The following is a 15,260-nucleotide window of genomic DNA, read 5'->3' as shown; positions in this document are numbered from 1 at the left end:
CAGCGAGTTAGCCAGGTTAGCTTGTGAAGAAGAGCACCACCATGTGGTGGTCTCCAATAGAGGTGCTGGTTTCGTTTATTGGTGCAACTGTCCCAGAGTCCCAGAAAGAGGATTGATAATGACCAGCAGGAGACAGGGAAACAACTTACACTTTATTGCCACACCGAAACAGACAGGCACACACAGCAAACAAGAAGAGGAGATTAATTATTGATTGTGTGTCACTAACCATACAATCACTAACACATGGTTGGGAAGTCCAGAGTGGAGGATTGTCCTTATAGGAAGGGTCCAGTGGTGAGTTGTGTTGAGGTGGTACAGAGTTCTTCTGACCTGTTGTCTCTCTGCACTCCTGTGTCTAACTGAAGCGCAGACTGTGTTGGAGGTTTGAGAGCCTGTGAAGAGTGTTCTGGAAGGGCCCTAAGCAAACCCCTAGCAACACAGTAGCCAGGGCCATAAGGTACTACTCAGCCTCACAAGGTTGTCCGAAGTCCCCAGCAGCGAGGACCTTGCAGGTTGCCTGTGAACTTTTGAGTCAGACTAGTCTCATAGACTATACGTAACATAGTAAACATAAATCCAGGACACTCAAATTAGTATGATATGTTACTTTTGGTATGGTTACATAAGACAGAAGGCAACCACAAAAGGAAGGTGGTTGTTTGGGGTGGATGAGTGGGCATATAACACGAACATCTATTGTTCCAAAGGTTGCGTGCTCAAATCTCATCATGGACAATTTTAGCTAATTACCAACTTTGTAACCACTTATGACTTTTTAGCTACTTTGCAACTACTTCGCATGTTAGCTAACCCTTCCCCTAACTCTTTTAGCTAACCCATCCTCTAACCCTAAAATGTACCATTTTAGTTAACCCTTCACCAAACCCTAACCCTTTAACCTAACTCCTAACCTTAAGCTTAACCTTAACCTTAACACGTAACCCATAGTGCTAGCTAACGTTAGCCACAATTTGTAACATATTGTACGAATTGCAATTCGTAGCATATCATGTGAATTGTAATCCGTATCATATCATACAAAATGGATGATGGACATCCACAAATCAATACATATGATATGAAACGTAACATATCATACTAAATTAAGTGTCTAGGATTTACGTACAGAATAATATGAAATGCTCTCTGACCACTTTGGTTGAGTGGAGAAAATCGAGAACCAGTCATGTCGAGCTCTTCAATGAGGAAGTGAACATGGACAGTGAGTGGAAGAGTATCGCTTTTATACAGGGTAAGGGTGCACCCTATTTTCTGCAATCCTAGTCGCCAACAGACATTTGAGATTGGCTACTTCAAATTGAGACTTTCAGAAACAAAATCTCACATAATTAGTAATTGAAACAGATCTACATATAAGTCTTATGATAATGTAAAACATAAATATAAAACTAAGTTCTGGCAACTGTAAGAGTACTGAGCATGGTACCTCAAATAGAAGGAGAACAATCAAGCTGAATGAAACAAACTGTTATTAATCATGTTTACATCAATACACTATTTTTGTTTAAGCGAAGACTTGAAATTGACTTAAAATGGATATGTTTGTCTTTTAGCAAGTGTCCATCGTTGGGAATGAAATACCGGTACCTCATAGCAGGTATAGTGTCATAATGACTCCAAGCAACGCACCTTTCCCTCCACAGAACAACTACGAGACATGACATCTTTGCCGGTTGAATTGCAGTGTTGCCACATTAAATAACTTTTTGTTGTTAACAACTCTTTATTGTTATGACGTTTTAAGGTATGACCCTGGTGCAGACAGTGTTGAAGAAAATAAAGTATTCTTTAAACAGGGGCAGGCATACGACAGGTCAAGGCAGGCAGGGGTCAATAATCCAGAGAGGGTGTAAGACACCGGAACAGCAGGCGGACTCAAGGTCAGGTCAGGCAGGGGTCAATAATCCAGAGAGGGTATAAGACACCGGAACAGCAGGCGGACTCAAGGTCAGGTCGGGCAGAGGTCGATAATCCAGAGAGGGTAGAAGACACCGGAACAGCAGGCGGACTCAAGGTCAGGTCAGGCAGGGGTCAATAATAAGCCTTGGTTTCTCAAATGATTGCCTCGCCTGGTTCACCAACTGCTTCTCTGGTAGAGTTCAGTGTGTCAAATCGGAGGGTCTGCTGTCCGGACCTCTGGCAGTCTCTATGGGGGTGCCACAGGGTTCATTTCTTGGACCGACTCTCTTTTTGTCACCAAAGCCCCATATACTACCCACCGTTGTGACCTGTACGCTCTTGTTGGCTGGCCCTCGCTTCATACTCGTCCCCAAACCCACTGGCTCCATGTCATCTACAAGACCCTGCTAGGTAAAGTCCCCCCTTATCTCAGCTCGCTGGTCACCATAGCATCACCCACCTGTAGCACGCGCTCCAGCAGGTATATCTCTCTGGTCACCCCCAAAACCAATTCTTTATTTGGCCGCTTCTCCTTCCAGTTCTCTGCTGCCAATGACTGGAACGAACTACAAAATCTCTGAAACTGGAAACACTTATCTCCCTCACTAGCTTTAAGCACCAACTGTCAGAGCAGCTCACAGATTACTGCACCTGTACATAGCCCACCTATAATTTTGCCCAAACACCTACCTCTTTCCCTACTGTATTTATTTTATTTATTTATTTATTTTGCTCCTTTGCACCCCATTATTTTTATTTCTACTTTGCACATTATTCCTCTGCAAATCTACCATTCCAGTGTTTTACTTGCTATATTGTATTCACTTTGCCACCATGGACTCATTTGCTCACATTGTATATAGACTTGTTTATACTGTATTAATAATAATAATAATAATATATGCCATTTAGCAGACGCTTTTATCCAAAGCGACTTACAGTCATGTGTGCATACATTCTACGTATTATTGACTGTATGTTTGTTTTACTCCATGTGTATCTCTGTGTCGTTGTATGTGTCAAACTGCTTTGCTTTTTCTTGGCCAGGTCGCAATTGTAAATGAGAACTTGTTCTCAACTTGCCTACCTGGTTAAATAAAGGTTAAATAAATATAAATAAATAAATAATCCAGAGAGGGTATAAGCACCGGAACAGCAGGGAAAGGTGCGTTGCTTGGAGTCATTATGACACCATACCTGCCATGAGGTACCGATATTTCATTCCCAGCGATGGTCAGGCAGAGGTCGATAATCCAGAGTAGAGGGGCAAAGGTACAGGATGGCAGGCAGGGTCAGGGCAGGCAGGAATGGTCAAAACCGGGAAACTAGAAAACAGGCACCCTCATCCTACCTGGGCGCATACCTGGTATATACTGTATGTTTTACTGTGCCGACGGAAGCCACTCCTCAGCAAAAGGCACATGACAACCCACTTGGAGTTTGTTACCTAAAGGACTCAGACCATGAGAAACAAAATTCTCTGGTCTGATGAAACCAAGATTGAAATCTTTGACCTGAATGCCAAGCATCACGTCTAGAGGAAACCTGGCACAATCGCTACGGTGGTGGCAGCATCATTTTTTAAAATAGTTTTATTTAACCTTTATTTAACCAGGTAAGCTAGTTGAGAACAAGTTCTCATTTGCAACTGCGACCTGGCCAAGATAAAGCATAGCAGTTCGACACATACAACAACACAGAGTTACACATGGAATGAACAAAACATAGAGTCAATAATACAGTAGAAAAAAAGAAAACTAAGTCTATATACAGTGAGTGCAAATGAGGTAAAATAAGGGAGTTAAGGCAATAAATAGGCCATGGTGGCGAAGTAATTACAATATGGCAATTAAACACTGGAATGGTAGATGTGCAAGTAGAGATACTGTGGTGCAAAAGGAGCTAAATAAATAAATACAGTATGGGAATGAGGTAGATTGATGGGCTGTATACAGATGGGCTATGAACAGGTGCAGTGATCTGTGAGCTGCTCTGACAGCTGGTTCTTAAAGCTAGTGAGGGAGATGGGAATCTGTAATTTTCATCATAGGTACACTTCAACTATGACAGACAAAATGAGAAAAAAAACATCCAGAAGATCACATTGTAGGATTTTTAATGAATTTTTTGCAAATTATGGTGGAAAATAAGTATTTGGTCACCAACAAACAAGCAAGATTTCTGGCTCTCACAGATCTGTAACTTCGTCTTTAAGAGGCTCCTTTGTCCTCCACTCGTTACCTGTATTAATGGCACATGTTTGAACTTGTTATCAGTATAAAAGACGCCTGTCCTCAACCTCAAACAGTCACACTCCAAACTCCACTATGGCCAAGACCAAATAGCTGTCAAAGGACACCAGAAACACAATTGTAGACCTGCACCAGGCTGGGAAGGCTGAATCTGCAATAGGTAAGCAGCTTGGTTTGAAGAAATCAACTGTGGGAGCAATTATTAGGAAATGGAAGACATACAAGACCACTGATAATCTCCCTCGATCTGGGGCTCCACGCAAGATCTCACCCCGTGGGGTCAAAATGATCACAAGAACGGTGAGCAAAAATCCCAGAACAACACGGGGTATATAGTGAATGACCTGCAGAGAGCTGGGACCAAAGTAACAAAGCCTACCATCAGTAACACACTACGCCGCCAGGGACTCAAATCCTGCAGTGCCAGACGTGTCCCCCTGCTTAAGCCAGTACAGGTCCAGGCCCGTCTGAAGTTTGCTAGAGAGCATTTGGATGATCCAGAAAAAGATTGGGAGAATGTCATATGATGACAAAATATGACTTTTTGGTAAAAACTCAACTCGTCGTGTTTGGAGGACAAAGAATTCTGAGTTGCATCCAAAGAACACCATACCTACTGTGAAGCGTGGGGGTGGAAACATCATGCTTTGGGGCTGTTTTTCTGCAAAGGGACCAGGACGATTGATCCGTGTAAAGGAAAGAATGAATGGGGCCATGTATCGTGAGATTTTGAGTGAAAACCTCCTGAAGATAAAACGTGGCTGGGTCTTTCAGCATGACAATGATCCCAAACACACCACCCGGGCAACGAAGGAGTGGCTTCGTAAGAAGCAGTTCAAGGTCCTGGAGTGGCCTAGCCAGTCTCCAGATCTCAACCCCATAGAACATTTTTGGAGGGAGTTGAAAGTACGTGTTGCCCAGCAACAGCCCCAAAACATCACTGCTCTAGAGGAGATCTGCATGGAGCAATGGGCCAAAATACCAGCAACACAAAACCTTGTGAAGACTTACAGAAAACGTTTGACCTCTGTCATTGCCAACAAAGGGTATATAACAAAGTATTGAGATAAACTTTTGTTATTGACCAAATACTTATTTTCCACCATAATTTGCAAATAAATTCATAAAAAATCCTACAATGTTATTTTCTGGAGAAAAAAAAAGTGTACCTATGATGAAAATTACAGGCCTCTCTCATCTTTTTAAGTGGGAGAACTTGCACAATTGGTGGCTGACTAAATACTTTTTTGCCCCACTGTACCTTCTGGAGCGTGTGCTATGAGTGGGTGCTGCTATGGTGACCAGCGAGCTGAGATAGGGCGGGGCTTTACCTAGCAGAGACTTGTAGATAACCTGTAGCCAGTGGGTTTGGCGACGAGTATGAAGCAAGGGCCAGCCAAAGAGAGTGTACAGGTCGCAGTGGTGGGTAGTATATGGGGCTTTGGTGACAAAACAGATGGCACTGTGATAGACTACATCCAGTTTGCTAAGTAGAGTGTTGGAGACTATTTTATAGATGACATCGCCAAAGTCAAGGATCGGTAGGATGGTCAGTTTTACGAGGGTATGTTTGGCAACATGAGTGAAGGAAGCTTTGTTGCGAAATAGGAAGCCGATTCTAGATTACATTTTTGATTGGAGATGCTTAATGTGAGTCTGGAAGGAGAGATTACAGTCTAGCCAGACACTTAGGTATTTGTAGTTATCCACATATTCTAAGTCAGAGCCGTCCAGAGTAGTGATGCTGGATGGGCGGGCAGGTGCGGGCAATGATCGGTTGAATAGCATGCATTTAGTTTTGCTTCCATTTAAGAGCAGTTGGAGGCCACGGAAGGAGAGTTGTATGGCATTGAAGCTCGTCTGGAGGTTAGTTAACACAGTGTCCAAAGAAGGGCCAGAAGTATACAGAATGGTGTTGTCTGTGTAGAGGTGGATTAGAGAATCACCAGCAGCAAGAGCGACATCATTGATGTATACAGAGAAGAGAGTCGGCCCAAGAATTGAACCCTGTGGCACCCCCATAGAGACTGCCAGAGGTCCGGATAACAGGCCCTCCGATTTGACACACTGAGCTCTATCAGAGAAGTAGTTGGTGAACTAGGCGAGGCAATCAGTTGAGAAACCAAGGCTGTTGAGTCTGCCAATAAGAATGTGGTGATTGACAGAGTCGAAAGCCTTGGCCAGGTCGATGAATACAGCTGCACAGTAATGTCTCTTATCGATGGCGGTTATGATATCGTTAAGGACCTTGAGCGTGGCTGAGGTGCACCCATGACCGGCTCGGAAACCAGATTGCATAGCGGAGAAGGTACGATGTGATTCAAAATGGTCAGTAATCTGTTTGTTAACTTGGCTTTCGAAAGAAATTAGAGATGTAGGGTAGGATAGATATAGGTCTGTAGCAATTTGTTGTAGGGATGTTTTTCAGTGGCAGGGACTGGGAGACTAGTCTGGATCGAGGGAAAGATGAACAGAGCGAAGTACAGAGAGATCCTTGATGGAAACCTGCTTGAGACATCAGAGTGGGGCGAAGGTTCACCTTCCAACAGGACAGAATACTTTCCGAATGCACTTAATTATTAGTGGCCTTAATAATTACTGATATTACATTTTTGTAGCGGAGCTCCAGGGCTTGCGTTGACATCAAAAAGCAGTTTTACTTCAAAGCAGTGTGCCAGTGCCTGTATCACTTTATAAGAAGTATGTCATCAATGATGTCCGAAGCTTCGTTTGATCACATCCTTTTTCAAACAGTACATTATGATCAAATAGCCACAGTAGCCTACTTAACCACTGTTAAAACTAACTTAAGGCGGGCACAGCCTCAGTGTTCACAGTAAACGTGAGCCGGAAGTTACACAGAACTTTCAGAAGTTTGCGCTCAGCAGACCTGAATTTTGTCATTGCCGATTTGTGGGAGCATTGCTGGACATTGTACTTACAAATATAGTTCAGGTTTTGTACTTGTAGTTTCATCTGACATGAGGTATGAGGTCGAATTCCAGTGAAGGCACGCTGTTTTATAAATTGTTTTATTTGAAACCACACTTTCTGCACGTTGTTCAAATCTTTTTTTTTAGTATGTATGAGCTTCTGTCTTAACCATCCTAAATAATGCGATAGATTCACTTTTTTTAAATAGTCCATTTGAAGGCAAAAAAATGGAAGCATGATGTGAATCTGGTTTCCAATTGATTATAAGCTACTAAATCCAACCATTTACTGCTGCAACACAGAGTTTGAATGGAAATATTGGGAGTGGGAATGTCTGTTAATCAAACGTTGCTATTTATTGTTGACCAGCAGATGTCACTAACGTGCATTGTGAACTGATAATGAAGTTCTGAACTCTTTTTCTGCACAATTTGGTAAAAGCTCCCAAAGCCTTCAGAAATCCTTGATTTCCCATATATCTCCACAGTGTAAAACAATAACTATGGTTATTAACTCCAACACTGGGGGTTATTTTACACCACTGAGTGTTAATATCACACTTAGAGTGATTTTAACTCCTGATTCAGCACTATACATTTTACACTGAAAAACCAACACTGGCCAATTTACTGTATAGCATGTCTATCATTTTATGCATCCCAAATGGAATTATATTCCCTATACTGCATTATTTTTGAACAGTGCAGTATAGAGGATAGGGTGCGGGCTCTGGTCAAAAGTAGTGCACTATGTAGAGGATAGGGTGACGTGTTCACCGGACGTGCTACCTGTCCCAGACCTGCAGTTTTCATCTAGAGACAACAGGAGCGGTAGAGATACTCTTAATGATCGACTATGAAAAGCCAACAGACATGTACTCCTGAGGTGCTGACTTGCAACAACTACTGTGATTATTATTATTTGACCATGCTGGTCATTTATGAACATTTGAACATCTTGGCCGTGTTCTGTTATAATCTCCACCCGGCACTGCCAGAAGAGGCCTAGCCAGTTCCTCTCTAGGTTTCTTCCTAGGTTTTGGCCTTTCTAGGGAGTTTTTCCTAGCCACCGTGCTTCTACACCTGCATTGCTTGCTGTTTGGGGTTTCAGGCTGGGTTTCTGTACAGCACTTTGAGATATCAGCTGATGTGAGAAGGGCTATATAAATACGTTTGATTTGATAGGGTGCAATTTGGGACATAACCATAGTCAAGGTGATACATGTCTTCTGAAGTCCTGTGTTGTATTCTCTACAGACTGAACTACCCAAAGGGTCCCGAGGGAGCAGGGTTTCAACAGAATCACCTCCTCAATACACTGCTTGAGAAACGGGCCTCAGTGAATACATTGCTATTTTTCTTGTTGAAATCATGTTCTTATGTAGACCTATGTTTCCGATACAAGCCAGGCAATGATTAGCAGCACCACATCACTGATCTGAATAATTTGACAATGAAATACTGTTAGTGTATTGTAATATTATATATCTGTATGTTTTGGCTACTATGTGGTTGATATTTAATTTTTTTCATATTTTTTCTGTCTCTCATAATTTTCTATATAAAAATAGTAGCCTTCATTAATCAATGTAAATCAACCACGGTGTATCCTTTGTCAATGTTTGTAAATGACTTAGGCCTATAATGATGAAATGTATTATTATTATTATTATATTAGCAAGCAAATACATATCACTGAATGTCAGGTCATAATAAACTAAATAAAAATGACAAAGAAGTGAGTTTGGAGTCACTTTTGTCTTCTATAAATAAATTGATATTTCCAAAGAGTGGTTTAAGGGTCTGAAAATATCCTGATAAGGAAGGAGCATTGGATGTTTGCATTGGCCATTAAACCCTTTCTATCTTGAGTTTGTGCAATATTATGCCTGGAGTAGAAGCTAGTGCAATAGGTCTGTTGGATAAAGCGGGCATAATACAAAAACCTCAGATGATGTGAAATAGGGTCTAAGCTATAACATATGAGAATATTTAAACAAATCGGAGTTTACAAGTTTAGATAGTTGACCTTAAAGATGCACTATGCAGAAATCGCTCCGCCATGTGTTGGCTGCTAAAATTCTAATTGTTCAAGGAATTAGTCATTTCAGTTTGTGACATAACAAGCAAATATAGTTTACAGAATCATTGTACCATCTAAACCGCTGTGAAATATATTTTCCATAGCCAAAATATTGTACTTTCAGCTGACTGAAAAATGAAACTTGAGATTGGATCAGATCTACCACTTCTTAGATTTGCATTCAATGAGAATGACAGATCTATAACACACATTTCTACGTGAATTTGATCCAGTCACCCGAAACATTACATAACGCAGCTTTAAAGGTTTAAATAAAAAAAATGTTTTGAGAAATAATAAAATAGTTTGACAACACGGTTTGTCAGCTTTTAAACATTGAAGTAACAATGTTTATTGTAACCACAGGGGCAGGCAAACGACAGGTCAAGGCAGGCAGGTGTCGATAATCCAGAGCAGAGGCCAAGGTACAGGATGGGGACAGGCTCAGGTCAGGCAGAGGTTGGTAATCCAGAGCTGGAGCAAAGGTACAGGACAGCAGGCAGGCTCAGGGTCAAAGACAGGCAGTGGTCAGACAGGTGGGCACAGGGTCAGGACAGGCAAAGGTCAAAAACCAGTAGGATAAGAAAAAGCGAGACTAGGGAAAACCAGGAGCTGAGACAAAACGCTGTCAGGCTTGAATGAACAAGACGAACTGGCAACAGATGGAAAACACAGGTATAAATACACAAGGGATCCTAGGGAAGATGGGCAACACCTGGAGGGGGGTGGAGACAAGCACTAGGACAGGTGAAACAGATCAGGGTGTGGCAATATCGAACTCAACCATTTATGTTTTCCAGTAATAACAACATGGATGTCTCATGGTATGCTGGGGTATGCAAAATGGGTCAATTTTCAGCACCATTATCTCCTGAATGTTATTGCATTCAGGTAATAAAAAATAAAACCTTTTTGACCACTTCTTCCATGGGCAAACATGTTTGGAAAGTTGGGTTTAAATCAAAAGGGATGCTGTCAAAAGGTGATTGAATTCAAAGGGATTTACCGTATTACAAACAAGGCAACAATAAACATGTCGCCCCCCAAGAATGACGCATTCCCCTCTTGGGTCAATTGAGATATAGCGTATGACTAACACATTTCAGTTATCGTGTGTGACCACAGATTATGTATAATATTGACCATATTCTCAAATTACCTCCCTAACAATTCAAATAAATGTATTGTATTTTCTTGATTAAATTCAATATATGAGCCTATCTGAACATCCTGCTTATTACTACCAGATATTAATTTCAGAATCTCCTAAAAGAGCCAGAAGATAGCGCTTTAATGTTTCCTTACTACAAAATCCTACTTTCTGTGAACAATTTGAAACTGAATTGCATGAATTTATAATGATCATCAAAAAATTATGTTGATGATCCTTGCATTTGAGGTTTTATTAAAAACAATGCACCTGCATTTTCAAAGTAGCCACCCTTTGCCTTGATGACAGCTTTGCACATTCTTGGCATTCTCTCCACCAGCGGAATGCATTTCAATTAACACTTGTGCCTTGTTAAAAGTTCATGTGGATTTTCTTTCCTTCTTAATGCATTTGAGCCAATCAGTTGTGTTGTGACAAGATAGGGGTGGTACACAGAAGATAGCCCTATTTGGTAAAAGACCAAGTCCATATTATGCTAAGAACAGCTCAAATAAGCAAAGAGAATCAACAGTACATCTTTACTTTAAGACATGGTCAGTCAATATGGAAACATTTCAAGAACTTTGAAAGTTTCTTCAAGTGCAGTCGCAAATATCATCAGGCACTATGATGAAACTGGCTCTTATGAGGATCAGCACAGGAAAGGAAGAGCCAAAGTTACCTCTGCTGCAGAGGATAAGTTCATTAGATTTACCAGCCTCAGAAATTACAGCCCAAATAAATGCTTCACAGAGTTCCAGTAACAGACACATCTCAACATCAACTGCTCAGAGGAGACTGCGTGACTCAGGCCTTCATGGTCAAATTGCTGCAAAGGACACCAATAACACGAAGAGACTTGCTTGGGCCTAGACACACAAGCAAGGAACATTAGACGGGTGGAAATCTGTCCTTTGGTCTGATGAGTCCAAATTTGAGAAACAGAGTAGGTGAAAGGATGATCTCCGCATGTGTGGTTCCCACCATGATGCATGGCGGAGGAGGTGTGATGGTGTGGGGGTGCTTTAATGGTGACACTGTCACTGAATTATTTATAATTCAAGGCACACTTAACCAGACCTTAAACAGCATTCTGCAGCAATACGCCATCCCTGTCACAACTTCCGCCGAAGTTGGCTCTCCTGCCTGTTCGGGCGGTGCTCGGCGGTCGTCGTCACCGTCCTACTAGCCACTACCGATCCCTTTTTCGTTTGTCTGTTGGTTTTGTCTTATTAGTTTCACCTGTGTGTATTTTAGTTTAATTAGCGTCCTTATATGTAGTAGGTTGCCCCGCCCTTGTTTTGGGCGGGATTGTTTTTTGTATTCATGTCATTTGGTGGAGTACTTGTATTTTATTCTCCGGTCTGTTTTGATCCTGTGTTGGATTATTCACCCTGTGTGTTGGGTTGACCGTTGTTTTTGTGCGCCGGAGAATAAACTGTCAAATCACTGAAACCTGCTCTCTGCGCCTGATTCCACCCACCCTGGTAAAACGTGACAATCCCATCTGGTTTGTGCTTAGTGGGACTATCATTTGTTTTTCAACAGGACAATGACCCAGATCACACCTCCAGGCTGTGTAAGGCTATTTGACCAAGAAGGAGAGTGATGGAGTACTGCATCAGATTACCTGGCCTCCACAATCACCCGATTGAGGTGGTTTGGGATGAGTTGGACTGCAGAGTGAAGGAACAGTGCTGGGAACTCCTGTTGGAAAAGCATTCCAGGTGAAGCTGTTTGAGAGAATGCCAAGAGTGTGCAAAGCTGTCATCAAGGCAAAGTGTGGCTACTTTGAAGAATCTGAAACACTTTTTACAACATGATCCCATGTGTTATTTCATAGTTTTGATGTCTTCAATCTAGTAAAAATAAAGAAATCCCTTGAATGAGTACGTGTCCAGACTTTTAACTGGTACTGTATATATAATATATATGTACATATTTCCTTTATCAAATTTGTGTAACTGTTTTTTATTTAAACATTTCATTTTTTGCTTTCTTTTTAGCTCCCCATAGGCCTGGGCCCAGGGGCATCAGTCCCGGTAAGACCCTGCATTTGTCCAGCCCTGAGCATCAAATCCAGAGGTTATAAATTCTAATCCCAGGTGAGGTCATATTTTAGCTGAACATCGTACCACTTACTTTAAAGGCCCCATAACTTTTCATTACTTTACTTATAATGGTTGGGCATGGTTTGATCTGATGTGAAGTTAATGTGATAAAATGTAAAGCAACATGTTATTACATGAAACTACACATGTGAAAATGTGATTACATGTGAAGTATTCTAAAAACTAAAAGTGGCAGGGACTGGGAGACTAAACTTTTCACATGTGCAATTCTACAGTAACTGAATTACATTATTGACTCCGTGTTTTAAACTTTACATTGTATGCCAAACAAAAAACATTGATTTAAATGTTTAACAAATCATACAAGTCTATGCACAAAGATTACATTAAAACATTTAGTGGAAGAACAGTGCAGATGCTAACTTTGGTAACAGAATTATGGTAAAATCTCCCTCAGGTTTTTATGGGACCACATTTATGCGAACAGAGTTCCTCTGTCCATCTTTTGCCCATCTTAATCTTTTCTTTCATCGGCCAGTCTAAGATATGGCTTTTTCTTTGCAATTCTGCCTAGAAGGCCAGCATCCCGGAGTCATTTCTTCACTGTTGACGTTGAGGCTGGCGTTTTGCAGGTACTATTTAATGAAGCTGACAGTTAAAGACTTGTGAGGCATCTGTTTCTCAAACTAGACACTCTAATGTACTTGTCCTCTTGCTCAGTTGTTCACCGGGGCCTCCCACTCATCTTTCTATTCTGGTTAGGGCCAGTTTGCGCTGTTCTGTGAAGGGAGTAGTACACAGCTTTGTACGAGATCTTCAGTTTCTTGGCAATTTCTTGCATGGAATAGCCTTAATTTCTCAGAACAAGAATAGACTGACGAGTTTCAGAAGAAAGTACTTCGTTTCTGGCCATTTTGAGCCTGTAATCGAACACACAAATGCTGATGCTCCAGATGCTCAACTAGTCTAAAGCAGCCCAGTTTTATTGCTTCTTTAATCAGAACAACCGTTTACAGCTGTGCTAACATAATTGCAAAAGGGTTTTCTAATGATCAATTAGCCTTTAAAAATTATAAACTTGGATTAGCTAACACAACGTGCCATTGGAACACATGAGTGATGGTTGCTGATAATGTAGATATTCCATAAAAAATCTGCCGTTTCCAGCTACAATAGTCAATTACAACACTAACAATGTCTACACTGTATTTCTGATCAATTTGACATTATTTTAATGGACAGAAAATGTGCTTTTCTTTAAAAAACAAGGACATTTCTAAGTGACCCCAAACTTTTGAACGGTAGTGTTAATAGTTTTAAATGTTAGGATTATGTATTTGTGTTGTTCCAAATGTCTGAATAAAAAATACAGTTAGTGCAGAATAGTGATTTGGGGGGGGGGGCTGAAGGGGCCATACAAGCTAGAACCTGTCTCGGCTGTTGAAGGATGAGGACCAAGGTGCAGCGTGGTGAGCTGGTCGGGCCCCGTGCTATGGGGTGATGTGCACTGTGTCTCGGCCGGTGTGCTCGGTGCCAGCGTACCGCATTTCCCGGGTGGAAGTGGGCATCCAGCCAGAACGGGTGGTGCCAGCACTGCGCTCGAGACCGCCAGTGCGCCTCCACGGCCCAGTGTATCCGGTGCCTCGGCCAAGGAAGAGGTATGTCTCCCCAGCCTGGTGAGTCCTGTGCCTGCTCCCAGAGCCAGGTCTCCTGTGTGTCTCTCCAGCCCGGTGAGTCCTATGCCTGCACCCAGCCCGGAGCCTCCAAAGACGGCCTCCAGCCCGGAGCCTCCAGAGACGGGTTCCCAGTCCGGGGCCCGTAGCGAGGGTGCCCAGTCCGGGGCCCACAGCGAGAGTGCCCAGTCCAGGGTCAGCGGCGAGGGTCCCCGCACCAGAGGTGCCACCAAAGTGGGGTGAGCCAGCGGTCCCGCATTTTCTATTTCCATGTGTTGGCCGGGTATGGTTCTCAATCAGGGACAGCTGTCTATCATTGTCTCTGATTGGGAACCATACTTAGGTACTCTTTTTCCTACCTGTGTTTGTGGGAAGTTGACTTTGTTTAGGGCACATAGCCTTTGAGCTTCACGGTTTGTTTTGTATTGTTTATTGTTTTGTCGGCGTAATTTTTAAATAAAGTCAAATGTACGCTCACCACGCTGCACCTTGGTCCTCATCCTTCAGCAGCCATGACAGAACCGCCACTGACTGCAAGCATTGCAAAACAATCACTAGCCAGCTATTCAGTGGAGTGGTTGTGTGGTCCCAAATCTGGGATTAAGGGTCTCTTTTCCAAGTTTAAAGGAATAAACATTCAACATTGGCCATGCTGTCAATGAAGCAAGATTTGTGCCGCACTCAAAACAACTGGAAACTCAGAACTGGGAAATCTCAGACTTCAGTGTGTTCAAGACGACTGGGAACTTGGAAAAAAATGAGCTCAGACTGGGAAAATTGTTTTGAACAGTCATCCAACTGGGAATTCCATGTTGGGAACTCAGTTGTTTTGAAAGCATCATAAATCCAGAGAATGATAGATTTTGATGACAAAGTTTGATGCCAAAGTTTGCCCACAAGAAGGACCACCGCACCACTTTCAAGTGAGCACAGCACAACAACTGTGAGTCCAAAAATATGTATTGTATTCTGCTACATAAATGACGTAATATGCCAGGAAGAAATGTATACTGTAGCTAAAGAAAGTAATACTAAGTGTATGTTGTGTAGTAAGCTGTTAGCAGCCCATGTGTCACACCCTAAGAATTTGGTCCCGCTCCCCTTCAGAATTTAGCTTATTATTCTGACTAGGTGGTGCACATGTAGCCTATAGCCTGTTTTGGAGAAATTTCAT

Source organism: Oncorhynchus keta, chromosome 32 (genome assembly GCF_023373465.1).
Source record: "Oncorhynchus keta strain PuntledgeMale-10-30-2019 chromosome 32, Oket_V2, whole genome shotgun sequence".
Taxonomy (NCBI): domain Eukaryota; kingdom Metazoa; phylum Chordata; class Actinopteri; order Salmoniformes; family Salmonidae; genus Oncorhynchus; species Oncorhynchus keta.
This window is presented reverse-complemented; position numbering follows the sequence as displayed.